At 44.8% G+C, this 5165-nt stretch overlaps 1 long non-coding RNA gene across 1 annotated transcript; it reads right to left on the bottom strand.

Annotated features, from left to right (window-relative positions):
- Positions 1–3542: 3542 nt before the first annotated feature.
- On the bottom strand, positions 3543–4010 carry LOC127374710 (uncharacterized). The gene is made up of 3 exons (XR_007887223.1): positions 3984–4010; positions 3781–3896; positions 3543–3657 (listed from the first exon to the last, which is right to left on the bottom strand). It is a non-coding gene; the product is annotated as an uncharacterized LOC127374710 (long non-coding RNA).
- Positions 4011–5165: the final 1155 nt, after the last annotated feature.

Raw genomic sequence — 5165 nt, 5'->3', positions numbered from 1 at the left:
AAGAACTGAATACAGCTTTGGGAACGGGCTCCATTCATTCGACTGGAAGCTGCTGAGTGGCGCATGAAGCCAAAACTGTTCAACAAATAACCCGGATCTTAACCCTACACACTGACTTCCACCAGCTAAACTGTTTAGCGCTCTGCTAACTTGAATGAAGATAAAATAATCGTGCAGCTCTTCTACACTTCACAACTGTTATCAGATTAAATGAATCATTTTACAGCTGCTTCCCTCACAATGGGAGCTTATAAAAGAAGTATTTTTCGGTCATTAAGTGTCATGTGATGGACGTCATTGCTGTAATTTCACAGGCTGGCCACTATATCAACCTGTTCTAGCTCATTCTCGGTCCACAGTAATCCAATCAAACACTTTGGTGTTGAAATATTACCCTTCTCAAATATTCACTGTCAGTTGAATATCTGTCATAAACTCCTGATGCTCTAACTGTTGATGTATCTAAAAAAGTAATTATCTTCCATCATGACAGTATGAATATGTATAGCATTCAGCAAAGTTTAGAACCTGATTTGTCAGATATTAACTCTTCAAATAGTTCAGTTGTGAAAACAGATTTACCTTTGAGCTCTGCTGCCTGATGGTCCTTGATAAAATCTTCATGCCAGCAAGCTCTGTTGGTATGTAATGGCCTACAAACCCAGTCTAAATAAACCCGGGTTACACACAATGCCACTGCAGTGCCTTTTGCTCTCACACCTTTTCAGTTTGTGATTTTCAAGAATGTTCCATCCATCCATATTCCCCAGAGCTAAACGCCGCTCTAGGGAATATTCAGGTGGAAAAGTATTCAGTGTTTGCAGGTTCACATCTGCTTCAAAGATGAGACTTTAAAGGACCGTCTCAAACAACACGGAGCTTCTTTTTTACCGTTTTCACTCAGTGTGAAGAAAGGATCAGAGGATTTGAACTAAGGACATCAGTCATGTAGCATCAACACTAAGAGCCCTATTTTACAATTTCTAGTCAAAGACATCGATTTTCCTGAAGGAAAACTGGTAGATTTTTATCAACTTTAGCAAGCCATCTCATTAAGGTAGTGACTCCACAAGTTGTTTGAAAGCTGACTTTTAAATTTTCAGTTGTTGTCAAGCAACTTAAAAAAGCCTTAAATATTCACTTAATGTTGAAGTTAAAGTTGAAGCTGAGCAGCTGGAGGACATCAAAGGAAAAAACTGAAAATATTTTCTCCATAAAATCTGATCCAGTTTCACCCAAATCTCTGAATACAGTTATAAAGTTGTGCTTTTGTATAGTAATCAGTGAGGCCAGGGTATTGATGTCTGTTATACATAATACTTCATGGGAACTTTAAAACTAACTTTAAGACTGTCTGGTTGTTCCTTGTTCTTCCTGATCAGTCTGAGTGACATCAGCTTACACCAACGTGAACACACACACAGACACACACACACACTCATCCTCTGAATGGCCTGATTTTCCGTCAGTCGATGAATGATGTCTGACATTCTTCTTCAAACGTCTCTCAGCCTGTGTGGTCTGTCTCTGAGGGCGACGTCATTATAAAAGTCAGACTGAGTCACCTTTAGTGTGTGTGATCGACTCTCTGCTGCTAATTTGTCCATTTCAGACCATTAAAAAACTGTGTAGAAAAAGAATACAATTATTTTAACCAACTTCTATTTCTGGTGTCGAGTAGTTGTGTCATGCCTTTGGGTTTAGTTGTTTCCTGCTTTATAATGTAATACTGTAATTTACTTCCTGTCTGTGTCTGTTTTCCCACCCTACTTTCACCTGCCAGCTCATCCTGCTTGCTGTTACCTTTTGCTTTTGAGCTTCTGTCAACCAAACCTGGACCTGAACCGGTCTACCTGTCTGCCTGTACCTATCTACCTGTACCTGCCAGTAAGATAGATATCATCATGCCATAGATATCATCATATGATTCTGACCTTCCCTACTTCCGGCACCGGCGCAAGCAGGACGCTTATCCAGTAGCTCCGTACATGTCGTGTTGTTTTTTGTGCGTTTTTTAAATTTTTAACTCAGTATATTACACTAGCCATGTAGAACCTTATATATCCTATGGATACAATGACTTTTTACGGACAACATAGCGGTGGACATCTTGCTTATTCAAGGGAGAAGCTGCTTTCACTACAAACAATTGGACATGCCGGCATTTTCCACCACATACCTGAGGAGCCAAGGATGAGGCACCAAAGCTGCAGAGCCGGAGCAAAGGTGAAGGCTAGGCTAGCGGCTAAGTGGTGGAAGTACAAGCCCTCGGTTCTGTCGATAGTGATGGGGAATGTGAACTGTCTGACCAACAAGACGGCCCTTGTGAGGACGGACAGGATGTTCAGGGAGTGCAGTTTACTTTGCCTCTCTGAAACCTGGCTAACCCAGAACACCCCTGAATGTACATCTACCTGGATTCACTACAGTGAGAGTGGACCGGGACTGTGGACACAGCGGCAAGAGCAAAGGAGGGGGAATCGCACTGTTTATCAACAATTCAATTCAATTCAATTCAATTCAATTCAATTCAATTTTATTTGTATAGCGCCAATTCATAACAGAAGTTATCTCAGGACACTTTTCAAATAGAGCAGGTCTAGACCGAACTCTTTATAACATTATTTACAGAGACCCAACAGTACCACCATGAGCAAGCACTTGGCGACAAGGGCAAGAAAATCGATCGATAAGAACCTGCGAGTCCTGCAGGAAGCACATGGTGAGGACATCGAGGGGGTCACACACTGCACTACTGACTACCTGAACTTCTGCATGGACGTGCTGGTCCCCATTAGAACTGTATGCTGCTTCCCCAACAACAAGCCCTGGATCACCAATAATGTCAAGGACATCCTGAACAGGAAGAAGAGGGCATTCAAGGATGGTAACAGAGATGAGCTGAAGCATGTACAGGGGGAACTCAAGGTCCACCTGAGAGAGGCGAAGAAGGACTACAGAAGTAAGGTAGAACAGAAGCTGCAGCATAACAACACGAGGGAGGTCTGGGATGGCATGAAAACCATCACAGGCGGCAAGAAGAAGGGCAGTATCACAGGAGAGGGGGATGCTGGGAGAGCAAACCAGCTAAACCTGTTTTTTAACAGGTTTGATACTCCAGCTCCCACAACCAGTGACGGCCCACTTAATAATAATAATAATAATAATTATAATAATAATATTAAAAAAAAAAAAAATGCCACCACCATGTCCATCATCACCTCAGACTGCAGACCACCCCACACTCCACACCCATGGACAGTTCAACCCCCCTCCACACCACCATCACCAAGGATCAGGTGAGCAGAGGAGGCTTTGTCCAAGGAAAGCAGTGGGCCCGGACAGAGTGTGTCCAAGGATGCTTAAATTATGATGTTATAATGAAATAATGAAATTATGAAGACCTTTGAACGGCTCCATGTCCTCAGACCCCAGGTCCACCATGCACAAGATCCACTGGAGTTTGGATACCAGGAGAAGGTGGGCGTGGAGGATGCCATCCTCTATCTGCTCCATAGGGCCTACTCTCATCTGGACAAGGAGAAGGAGGCAATCACAGAGGCTTCGTATGCATCATCTCCATTTAGATTGGTCACAGTGACCTCCAATGCGATGTCCTTCTGGTCGCTGAGCGAGATCACCGGCACACCGTTCTCCCTTTAAACAGACAGAGGTCATGATCTCATGTAACTGAAGAATTGGCTCCACATGCTTCAAGGAACAAGGAAGTAATTATTAAATGATACTCTTGTGAAAAAAGGTGCGAGTGTTTGTTCTTACAATTCTAACGGAGTGAACGTGTCTTTGTCAGTTGCCTTGTAACCGTAGCGGTATTTCACCTGCATGTTGCTTCGGCAAACATTGTCGCTGCCGCAACCCTCCTTCAGGAAATGCACCTGCAACCACACAAGATTACATATATACAGTGGGAACATCAACACATCTTTAAATGTGTTCCTACATTAAGTATCATGCATACACACCTCTGATCGGAGCGGCACTGTGAGAATCGTGTTTTTTGATTTCTCCAGCACCTTCAACACCATCTGGCTGCTCCTGCTGAGAGACAAGCTGGCAGAGATGAGGGTGGACCCACTCCTGGTGACATGGATTACTGACTACCTCATGGAGAGACCACAGTACGTCCGACTGAAGGGCTGCACGTCAGACACTGTGGTCAGCAGCACCGGAGCACCACAGGGGACCGTGCTCTCCCCCGTCCTATTCACCGTGTACACATCTGACTTCCAGTACAACTCCGGACTCTGCCACATGCAGAACTACTCGGACGACACTGCGATAGTTGGCTGCATCAGCATGGACGGGAGAGGGAGTACAGGAGCCTGGTCAAGGACTTTGTGAGGTGGTGAAGGTCCAACCATCTGCAGCTAAACACCTCCAAGACCAAGGACATGGTGGTGGACTTCAGAAGGAACCCGTGTCCATCGAGGGGGTCGATGTGGAGGTGGTCAGGACCTATAAATATCTGGGGCTGCAGCTGGACAACAAGCTGGACTGGACAGCAAATATGGACACTTTACACAGGAAAAGGCAGCGCCGTCTGTACTTCCTGAGAAGGCTGGGGTCCTTCAACATCTGCAAAAAACTGCTGCAGATGTTTTACCAGTCTGTGATGGCCAGCGTCCTCTTTTATGCTGTGGTTTGCTGGGGAGGAAGCAGCAAGAAGAGAGACACCGGTCGACTGGACAGACTGGTGAGGAGAGCTGGCTCAGTGGTGGGCACAGAGCTGGACTCTCTGGTGACAGTGGCAGAGAGAAGGACTCTGGACAAACGCCCACCACCCTGTGCACAACACCTTCACCAGGCAGAGGAGTGTGTTCATAGGCAGACTGCTGTCCCAGTCCAGCTCCACCAACAGACTCAAAAACTCTTTCGTCCCCCATCAGACTGTACAACAGCTCTCAGTAAATGCAGGTAGGACAATAGATAATAGACAATGGACAATTTCTACCTGTATTTGCACATCCATTTGCACTCCACTCCATTTGCACTGTTTACTGTAGCTACTGTTCATTTTATATATAGATCTATTTGTTATAGTGTACCGCGCTCCTGGACCGTACTCTGATTTTCTGTCTTAATTCTCAGAGTTTTTATCAAATTTAGTCCTTAAGCATGAAATTGGCATTAAAGGAACCGCACTA

The sequence above is a fragment of the Dicentrarchus labrax genome, unplaced genomic scaffold, assembly GCF_905237075.1.
Source record: "Dicentrarchus labrax unplaced genomic scaffold, dlabrax2021, whole genome shotgun sequence".
NCBI lineage: Eukaryota > Metazoa > Chordata > Actinopteri > Moronidae > Dicentrarchus > Dicentrarchus labrax.
The sequence above is the reverse complement of the archived record's forward strand: the minus strand, read 5'-3'. Positions and strand labels throughout refer to the sequence as shown.